Here is an 11,184-nt window from a genome sequence, read left to right on the forward strand (position 1 = left end):
CTCCTGGACGCCTCCCTGGTGAGGTGTTCCGGGCAAGTCCCACCGGGAGGAGGCTCCAAGGAAGACCCAGGACACGCTGGAGGGGCTTTGTCTTACGGCTGGCCTGGGAACGCCTTGGAGTTCCCCCGGAGGAGCTGGAAGAAGTGGCTGGGGAGAGGGAGGTCTGGGCCTCACTTCTGAAGCTGCTGCCCCTGTGACCCGACCCCGGATAGGCGGAAGAAAATGGATGGATGGATGGATGGAGTTAATGAAAAGGTGTATGTATCTGTGTTCAAAGAAAGTCAAGCTGATGCATGACTGGACATGAAGGCATTGCAAATCAGCATACAACCTTAGAAAACCCCCAGTTTTTACTCAACAGCCCAAGTCTGACGTTGAAACATCTTTAAATGATTCACTTCACCGAACAAAGACCCTTGTTTCCAAACAGAAAATGAGTTATTGGTGAATGTCAAGATTTCAAGCAATGCTACAAAAAGCCAAAAGGTCAAACCACAAGAAAATCTGTATATACTTCATGAAAGGTGTTGTAGCCAAGAGAAGCTGTATGAAATAAACCGTAAAAGTGACAAAGGCATGAAACACACGTGATATAAATATTTGGGAGATTTATTTATAGAACTTACCAGATATGTACATAATAAAAAAAAAAATTCATAAGTCTGATTATGGAAGGGAGACACTGTAAGTTAATGTTTTATACACAATAAAACATTGAAGGAAAGTTTAAAAACTGTCTAAATTTGGGAATGAAACTCTGGTAAATACTTATAGCGTAAGTGTTTTGTTTGGAAGAAAATTAAAGCTTTTTGAACAGGATGGACTTTTAATTTGAGAAAAAGGACCGGAGAAGTGTTTTAACGTGTCAAAGTCAGTAGTATGAACATAACAGTAAAAATGGAGATCCACAGGGTTTCGTTTTAGGACCACCTCCTTTTTGCTCACGAAAAATTAAGGAAATACCTGAATTTTTGTGAAGATGTTTAGTACCAAATATATAGAGATGATAATTATATGTAGCTACAGAAACTCCACAAAAGACMCTTTTGAAGTGCAACAAAACTGTTTCAATATGCTGTAAATATGACATGAAGTGTCAGTAAATAATCTGTTGTTACTAAACAGAAAGAAATCCAAAAATGAGACTAGTTCAAACACTTGGGCAYTGCTTTGGATTTCAATTTTATATTTAAAGCTCATTTTAAGAAGTGTCTAAAACCAAAACAACTCATACTTTTTGCTTTCATCTTATGAGTCCATGTTTACTTGTAAAGGCTGCTTAGTTACATTTGCGTGCTATAATGCTGTTGCATTTTCTCTTTCATTTAAGTGTTTTTGGTTCAAGCAAACACTCACACAAAATGAACCACTGATGTCGTATAAACAAGCTTTGGCAATTATAAATCAAAAACCATACCATATAATCTTAGTTTTGTACATTTTTCAATTATAACTCAGATTTTAGGTGTGTTAATGTTCTTGTTTTAGATTTAGTTAATAAAGGAATTGTAAAAGTCAGGTATAGAAGAGATTCAACAAGGGGAACAAGCAATAGATTCTGTAAACCAGTAAGGTACAAAACTTCATTTAAACAATGGTCCTTTTGTTTAGAACTCCTTGTGTTGGGAACAATACACCAAAATTTTTAAGGTTCAGGTAAAATAACAGCTAAAAATAAACAACAAATCTGTGAACACTGACATTTATCAGCTTCTACAGCTGAAACGGTTTAAAACTTTTGTTCTCTTCCATGTGTGTTATTTGTTTATTTTCTTGTCTCCAGTCTCTTGTATTATTTATTTGTTTGTGTTTATCATTGTTTTAAAGGGGAAGCTTTTTGTATTAGTTGATTTTGCAGGTTATTTCTTTAAAAGTCTAACCAAGCCCCAATTGGACCATCTGTGGTTTTGGTTTTTGTGTCCCAAACCTGTTAATGCCACAACTGGCCTGGTTGGATTTTGTTTTATGTGGTGCTGGCCAAACCATTGACCACCGCTGGCAAATTATATCTGGGCCACCAAAGGGCTGTCATTCTTTGTAGTGTCTGAGACGAGTGTTTTTGCATTATGTGGTCCAGACATGGGCCAGATAATTTTTTGCTAATTAGCCATTTGTTGAGAGGTTTGGGTACTGAGCAACAATTGCACTACTATCATCTGTTGAAGACAAAAAGGCTATAATGTGTTTGTTCATTTGTAACTTTATAATAATTTATAATGCCATCTCAGTCGTTGTGTCCTTGGGCAAGACACTTCACCTGCCTTGCCTACTGATGGTGGTCAGAGGGTCCGGTGGCGCCGGTGCATGGCAGCCTCGCTTCTGTCAGTGTGCCCCAGGGCAGCTGTGGCTACAATGTAGCTTATCAGTGTGTGAATGTGAGTGTGAATGGGTGAATGTCAGTAAGTGTAAAGCGCTTTGGGGTCCGGAGGGACTTGATAAAGTGCTATATAAGTTCAGTCCATTTACCAGTTTTTACCATAATGTAACTTACAAGGTTTGAACATAAGAAATTCTTAGTTTACAATTCTGGCAAGAAAGGCGGTGAGCGATATTCCTTTAGGAAATTGCTGATCTTTATTTAAATATGTACCATAACTTTATCCATTCTATAGTCTTGAATTAAACTGGTTTCTTCATCACACTAAACTTTTCCAGATGACCAACATCTGAGTATCAACAGGTTGTTTGTAATCCCAGATATATTCCAGGCTTCATGCTCTAACACATCCATCCATCCATCCATCCATCCATCCATCCATCCATCCATCCATCCATTTAACCCACTTGTTCCTTTGATGCAAAATGATTGACTGTTTTGTTATGTGCAAAGTTAAAAATAATATATAAAATACTACAAAAAACTAGCATGGGCCTTTATTTTATGTTGAACATAGATTACACCGTAATCACCATCATCATTTTCATCATTTCCAACATAAATCAAACTAAAAAGAGACAGCTACAGTTCATGTAGAATGCAGGTAATAACTGTAAAGCTGAGGTTAAAGCACTTTCAGCTCTGTTTGAAGATACTTTAAAAGGTAAGAGGAGACAAGAGTCTGCACTGAAATATACAGCAGAGGATTTATAGTCTTTAAACTGGACCTTAATGAACACACTGCTGCATTTGGCAGCTGCATGTGAAACACAATCTGGTCCTTACTGACTGAGAGAATAACTTTTAATGGTTATCGCACAAACAGGGASGACTTTGAGAGGCTCTTTGGAAATTTTACAAGAAGAAAAAAAAGATTTTGAAAACTGATCTGTGATTATTTTTTGAAGAGATAGTCTGCCACTGAGTGGTCATTGCTTTTGCCTGTGTATTTGTGGCTGTTGTGTTGGCAAAATATCTCAAGAACACCTGCTTTGGATGTTATCATCCATTAAATTGAYGTTATTAGCCGTTATCAGTGCCATAGAATGGCTTCAGACTGTCAGCTGGTTAGTATAAGGCATAAAACCACTAAGGTTAATTTTAGAGAAAATGACATGGGCTACGATAAAGTAGACCGGACTCCAGCGGTAGCAGATTGTTGCATTCCAATGTATATGGCTCTGGTAACCCACTAGGGGGCACTGTCAAGACAATCTGAAGCCATTCTATGGGACTGATAACCGCTAATAAAGTCCATTTAATGGACTGATAACATCCGAACYGGCAGCTCAAGAACCACTAGACGGATCTCCATGAAACTATTAGAAATGGATGTAAAACTGGTTAACTTTCAGAGTCCATTCAAGATGGCCACCACAGGTATGCAAAATAAGCTCAAATGTGGTGTGGTTCATAACATTATAAAATCTACAATTCAGTCCCTTCTCACAATAAGACTATCTGAATTTAAAACTGAWATAAAAGGTGATGGTGAAACGGTTTGATTTTAGGACTCAAAAGCACAGCCGAACACAGAAAAAGTTTTAAACAGTTTATTAGTGGCAATCGCTGCGGGAGAAACAGGAAGTGACGAACACTGCGTCCGGACCTCTGTAAGGAGAAAACAACAGGTTAGTAGTTGAGTGGGAAATCTGGAGCTGTAGAGAGTGAAAGGAAACAGCCACTAACTTTTTCTGAATGGAACCGAGTCCTGGTCAGGTTTGATTGCAGGTGTTGCTTGGTTTGAGCTCGCAGTTGATGAGGAATGTGGAAGTGTCCCTTCTCGCACTGTGGAGCGGTCCAAAGAATCAAGATCCAGAGACAGACCAAGGGCCATGTACCGTGACGCTGAGAGAAGCAAACAAATCCAGGGGTAAGGCTGAAGGTGTAGTGTGGGGCAATAAGCAGGGGTATGAATCCAAAGGTGAGTCACTGGAAGCAAGGATAATCTGGCACTGACCGAAGGCAAGGCTGGAGCTTACATGGTGGTGTGGACAGATGCACCAGATCTGGATGATTACTTGACAGCAAGAGGTGGGTGTGGCAGTTGACAAGGCAAAGGTGAGACTCGTGACAGGATAATATGCATGCCTTCAAGAGACGTTGGACCTTTTAATTTACTACAGTATTTGTGTGTGTGTAAAAATAAAATGCCATCTCCAACCCAAGAAGGTCATCTGATAGGCAGGAACACGTTATAAAGTTGAAATAATAAAAAAAGAATTAATAACAGTTATTGAATACACAAAGAAATATTCCTTCTTCATCTCTCCTTTATTAAAAGCTCTTCCCTTAATGCCAAAAAGTGTCCCTTAGGAGGAGACTAAACCTCTCTGAGAAAAGAGAAACATTTTTGTACTGTTATTGCTGTAAACATAAGCTTCACTAGGAGACCACATCAATTTTAAGGCACCTTTGCAATTTATGGGTTAATAATGATTCATTTCACTCAGAATTTCTCTGTCGTGACATTTCTGACCACAGAGCCTTTAGAACGACAGCCTAACAAGCTGACGTTGAACTGAAAAGTCTTACCGATGCCTGACATTTTGCCAAGACTGATTGTAGTTTAAAAACACAGAAGTTACATTTCTGCTCAGGGATTTGCCGAGGCACTTAACTGGGCACATGTGCAGTGTGATTTTGGCAGATGATTTTTTTCCTAATGAACTGGTATTAATGCAGCTTCATTCTACAATCTTTTCACAGCTTGCCAAGAGGCACTCCAACTCAAAAATTGTGCAATTAAGATTACTGTACAGATTCAAACTGCTAAGCTCAGCACACGTGAGATCCAGAGGGGTGTTCCTGGAAAGCTTTATGACTAAAATACTTTTAGTGTAGCTTCTAACCCTCATTTCATGTATTTGTGTTATGTAAGTTGTAACATAACTCATGTAACCTGAGGTGGTCAAGGGGGGGCTTATACAAAAGAAACAAAGAATAAATCTGAAAAAGAAAAATTGCATTTTTGAGAACACGCCAACACACTAAAAACACTATAAAAATCCTCAGATCTATATAAAACATGCCTGCCTTTCTCACTGGAAGAAATACAAAAGAACTTATTTTTTGAAGTGTACATATGGTTCAGCTTAAAAAAAGATTTGCTATCCAGCTCATAAACTGTGAAAAAGGAACATGCACAGTGTCTACCTAACACAGCGACTGTCCTGCATTTTAAGTGACCTCATGACAGCACGTTCAGTCCGCTCCGACTGGTTTACGTCCCGCATCATCACCACCGAACAAAAGTCTTGACTGAATCAATCAGACTATGACAAGTCCCATGTTGACGCATGACTCAGCCCTAATTCCCGCTGAGTCGACGCCTAATGAAGTGCAGCTGGAGATGTGTTCAACACATTCCTGTTATGCTATAGTCCCTTTGCGTTTAGCCTACGAAGCTCAGTAAGTCGTGTGAGGCGTGTGGGGAGGCAATTTGTCATTTTAAACACAGTTAAACCAACACAACCAGAAACAGGCAGTTACATGATCACCCACTTCTCCTGGGGGCACATGCTGAATTGATTTCTGCTGTCAGATGGACTTTTATGACGTGTTTCCAGCTGGCTTAATTTTATCTTCTCAGGTGATATAAAGAAGCTAAATATTTTCACTAGTCATACATGTATCTAATTCATTGTTAATAGGCTCCATTTTGTTTCTGTTTTTAAGTCTGTAACATCTGTCTGCCTCATAAAAACCACAAGATGTACCATCTGAGATTTGGACTAAATGTCATTTTCATATTCATTCCTCCTCTGACAACAAAAACACCTTTTTTTATCTACAGTAGATTTTCTTTACAGTATCCATGTATGTCAAAAAATAGGAACGAATATAAAACACTGTCCTTGAGATCAAAAACATTTTTCATTGYATTTTGTTAGCCAGAATCCCAAGAATAAGAGCATTATTGTTTGATCCGCATTCTTCAATGTGGATTCAATTGAAGGATTTAAATCGACACTTTCATCAGATTTTTGCTGCATTATTCTGTGTTTTGAGTTATGAAACAGATGCCTGTCCTCCAGTGCTCTCAGTTACACATTTTCACAAATAGTRCAGTTGTGGGTTTTTTGGGGCAAAAAATGTCACAAACAAACTTGGAAATTATTTTTGACAGTCAAAACAACATTAAGTTAGCGATGATTATGAAAAAGAATCACTTTCGTACAAAGCTAATGACTTTGTTTATCTGCTTCTGTGGAATTCTTTACACCATTACCCTGTTGCCCTGTGAGAACACTTTATCATTGCAGGTTTAGCTGTGTTGTTTTGAGACTCGTCAGCGTATGACCGGACCTACTAAAGTAAGTAAACACTGTGTGAGTAAACACTCTGGACTCCGTCTGAGCTGAATCTTCATGCTAGTCAACCAAAKAATCTGCTAACARTAYTAATAGTTTTATTTAAAAACTAATAAACAAAGTTATTAAAATCCTATAGCTCTGTGCCCATGAGAACTCTTTTATTCTTGGACGAGCTCATGAAAGTTGACTTATCCTGATTTCTCAAAGATTTTCAGTTAGCAGTTGTCTCCACTTTGTTGAAACCATGTTTGTTTGTCACTGATTTTTCTGAATCCTTTATTTTTGTGAYGTCTTACCATCAGACTCACCTAATTTCCACAAAGAGCTGTTATGCTCCCAATCAAAAACACAAAAWATGATCTAAAGGCTGAGAAAGTTCAGGTGTTAATTTAAAATTAATAGACTGTGGAAACCCCTAGTACACCAATGAGTATAGTTTTTCTAACCTTTGTGTCAACCCTGCTGAGCACCAGGAAACAAAACTTGACCACCAGGAGCTCACCAGTAAGCTCCCTCCCCCCAAAGTCTGGCTCTGGTACAGTCCCTTGGTTTCCATATTCCAAGCAAGGTAACCTGTTTTTTTTAGGGCTTCCTTCATTAAAGTCTTGGATTTGCTTCGCCTGACTTATCCTAAGGCCAATTTGCCATTGAGACCCTATCAGAGGCCAACACCCCAGGCAACACATTCCACCACAATAAAGTGGCAACTYAGCAGGGGGGAATCTTTGCCTCAAGTGGAGGAGTTTAAATATCTGTGAATCTTGTTCATAACTGATGAAGCAGGAAATGACTAAGGGTTTTGTCTGTAGTGATGAGAGGAGGTGTAGAAGGAGCTGAGCAATATGGTAAAGCTCTTGATACACTAGTCGAGATGCATGATTCAAGATCAAAAGTACGAGTTAGTGGATACATATGGCTGAACTGAGCTTCCCCTGTAGGGTTGCTGAGCTCAAACTTGGCGACAGGGTGATAAAAACTCTGTTATTTTAGGCCTTTTTGTATCGTAAGACCCAGTCAGCCTGGCCTTATTATACCTCGGACCAGTTTGTGTTTGCACTGAGCAGAGGGCYGCCTCAATGTGGATGGGATCATAACATTAAACACATGCAAATCTTCATTTATTTGCAACACAAAAATAATGGATGACACCAAACTTGAAGGAAAAGTACCGAAAGCTGTCCCAGACCATTCAGCAGTACGATTCTTGAGAGGGATGAGATGAGAGGGCAMTGGAAGACAATGGTAAGCTAATGTTAKCTTTTTGTTAGCTTGTTGTTATTTGGTAGCTCGCTACTGTTGTAGTGTAATTAAAYTCGTGTGAAACAAATTGTTACAGTCACTGCGAATGATTCATGTAAAGTTACTYTCATTTGTGTGACGTATCCCCCCCAAGGTCAGTGAACCAATCAATGAGAAGCAGTAGCTGACATCAAATCAGGTCGAGCAGCCAGGCCTGGACAGAACCATGGGTCTCAAGGTTCCAGAAACCGGGGTGGAACTGGGCCATAAGGGCTAATGCAAACACACTGTACCCAGGTTTGAAGCCAAGCCAGGATGGTCTTTGCAGTGCATAAAGGCCTATTGAAGCCACTGTACCTATTATGTATGTATTTTATGCGTGTTCTGTCCTCCTCTGAGTATTCAAAAAAAAACAYGGAGGTGGAAGGGTGAGTAAAATGAGCCCACAAATTCATTTTTTCAAAGAAAACAATAAGTAATGCACTGAACCACCATGGCCTGTATGCACGTTCACCACGCAAGACTCCACTGCTRAAGAAACAGCATGTTGAAGCTCGTTTAAAGTTTGCTGCACWACATTTAAACAAGCCTGTGTAATACTGGGAGAATATAGTCTGGTCAGATGAGACCAACATTGAACTGTTTGGATGCCAGAATACACATCATGTTTGGAGGTCAAATGGCACTGCACACCAGCMCAAAAACACCATACCAACAGTGAAGTTTGGAGGTGGGAACATCATGGTGTGGGGCTGTTTTTCAGCATATGGTACTGGCAAACTTCAAATAACTGAAGGAAGGATGAGTGGAAAAATGTACAGAGACATTCTTGATAAAAATCTGCTTCCATCTACCAGGATGATGAAGATGAAACGTGGCTGGACATTTCAGCAAGACAATGAGCCCAAACACAAAGCCAAGGAAACTCTCAGTTGGTTTCAGAGAAAGAAACTAAAGCTGCTGGAATGGCCCAGCCAATCACCTGACCTGAATCCAACAGAAAATCTATGGAAAGAACTAAAGATCAGAGTTCATAGAAGAGGTCCACGAAACCTTCAAGATTTGAAGACTGTTTGTGGAAGAATGGGCCAAAATCACACCTGAGCAATGCATGCCACTAGTTTCTCCATACAGGAGGCGTCTTGAAGCTGTCATTGACAACAAAGGCTTTTGTACAAAGTATTAGATAAATTTCAGTAAGCGTGTTCAATACTTTTTCCCTGTGCCATTCCACATTATTACAAATAACTTCATTTCTGGACATTTATGGTTTGATTTCTTTGTATGTATGGATCACTTGGGTTGTTACCGACATCTGGTGAAAATTTCATGTCATTAGCACCTCTAGTAATATATTTACTGAGAAAAATGGTGATGTGTTCAATACTTATTTTACCCGCTGTATGTAATCCTGATTTTATGTCATATTCCAGGAATCTGTGACAGAGTTCATATGCTTCTGAAAGAAACATTAAACCTGGAATCTGGAAGAGAGACGTGCAGGAATGTCAGCAAACGACTGAAAATGCTCAAATTCAAAAAGGACCATTTTTAAGATAAACAAACCTTGAACAAAGTTGTCATTGTTTCATTTGTATGCCAAACTCATTCTGTCTCTCAGCACAACTCACTGAGCGAAAAAGCTTTTTCATCAGATAACAAGTGAACAAGTAAGCATTTCAGTCAGTTTGTGAGGGAGAAAGCAAACACAATCCAGAGAGTGACAGAGGAAAAACCGAAAGGTGGAGGGAGGGCAAGGTTTCCTAAAATCCCATGAGAGAGTGGCCAGGGCTTGTCACGTAGAAAATACACAAACAAGCAAAGTGGAGCAGGAAAACCAYAAACCCAGTTTCTTTTCCAAACTTTCTTCCCAAATAAACCCACAGAAACACACACCCCAATCTCTGCATGGGGTAAAAATCTGGAACGTGTGTTCTGAGCTTCCTTCCCTCCTTCTACTGCTTCTTCAGCTTCACTTTTTCCCCTCTCTCTGAGTCACGGGAGCAGCAGTTGCATCTGATTACAACACGGAACCTACCTCCAACAACGCATGACTCATCGCCTTGCTCATGCTGCTTTCACATTTCTCTACTTAAGAGAGCCCAATGTTCCGAAACATCTTATTTCCTCAGTGGATATTCCCCAGTGTGTTTGATGTGTAAAAATTCTGCTTAAAAGGTTTGCAAGTTAAACAACCAAAAGATATGTTATACAAAGATTATGTTGGCTTTGATTTATTTTTTTTAATCTTGCATTGATGTTAAATTGTTGAGATAATTTGTGAGATAACTCCAGTTTGTTTAATCGGTTCAACAACAGTTTGTTTTTTCAGACCAGTCAGCATCTTTGACTAGAAGCAACTGGTGAATTGTATGTGTTACAGCAGACAGTAATTCTCTCTACTATAGCATAAAAGTCTATTTGTCCTTTTCAASAACTCATTTAATCAGGGATTGTGGCAAGTACTCAAAAAGAATTGTTAATCTGTGAAGTTTACTAACCTGGTCAAAGAATTTCACAGTAATATGAAAGTCAATGTTTCAATGTTGAACACCCGGTCCAGAGATGTTAGGGAGGCTAATGGAGTGAAGCAGTGATGTGTGCTGGCAGCTACACCCAATGAGGTGTATTGGCTAGAGGAGCTATCGTGATTTTTCTTGGTCAAGAGATAGTGGCCATTTTGTTAAGTGCAACGACAAGCTGGTGAAGCTGAATGTGGTAACTATGTTAAATTTAGGTCAGCACATCTATGAAACTCTGTTTCTTACCGACAATTATTATTTAGATTTGATAGAAGTGCTTGTTTCTAATAGGCAGAAGCTAGCCAATGAAAAATAATAATTATATCCATTTCTAAGCAGAAATCTTGCCATGATAAATTGTATACAATTACATACCACCCCTTCCAATTTGGCATTGCATTTGTWCCAGAGTGCTCAATCTTTTGAAACATGCAGGCCGTCTCAGGTCACACACTCTAATATTTAGTTGGACCGCCTTTAGCTTTGATTACAGCACACATTCGCTGCGGCATTGTTTGGATAAGCTTTTGCAACGTAAGAAGATTTATTTCCACCCAATGTTGCATTCAATTTTCACAGAGATCTTATGGTCATGATTGCAGAGTCTGATCGCTATGCAAAGCCTTCTCCAGCACATCCCAAAGATTCTCAGTGGACTCTGTGGTGGTCAATGTAGGTGGCGACATTTTTTTTGGCCTGGCTGTGTATGTGTGTACATACAGTATATATA

At 39.3% G+C, this 11,184-nt stretch overlaps 1 protein-coding gene and 1 long non-coding RNA gene across 7 annotated transcripts in view; both read right to left on the minus strand.

Annotated features, from left to right (window-relative positions):
- The window catches only part of veph1 (ventricular zone expressed PH domain-containing 1), a 104,483-nt gene that overhangs the window by 47,937 nt on the left and 45,362 nt on the right, over window positions 1-11,184 (minus strand). The gene's annotated exons all lie outside the window — the stretch shown is intronic.
- LOC106520628 (uncharacterized) lies at window positions 3,917-4,650 on the minus strand. The gene is made up of 2 exons (XR_001310572.1): window positions 4,067-4,650; window positions 3,917-3,988 (listed from the first exon to the last, which is right to left on the minus strand). It is a non-coding gene; the product is annotated as an uncharacterized LOC106520628 (long non-coding RNA).

The sequence above is a fragment of the Austrofundulus limnaeus genome, unplaced genomic scaffold (assembly GCF_001266775.1).
Source record: "Austrofundulus limnaeus strain Quisiro unplaced genomic scaffold, Austrofundulus_limnaeus-1.0 Scaffold95, whole genome shotgun sequence".
NCBI lineage: Eukaryota > Metazoa > Chordata > Actinopteri > Cyprinodontiformes > Rivulidae > Austrofundulus > Austrofundulus limnaeus.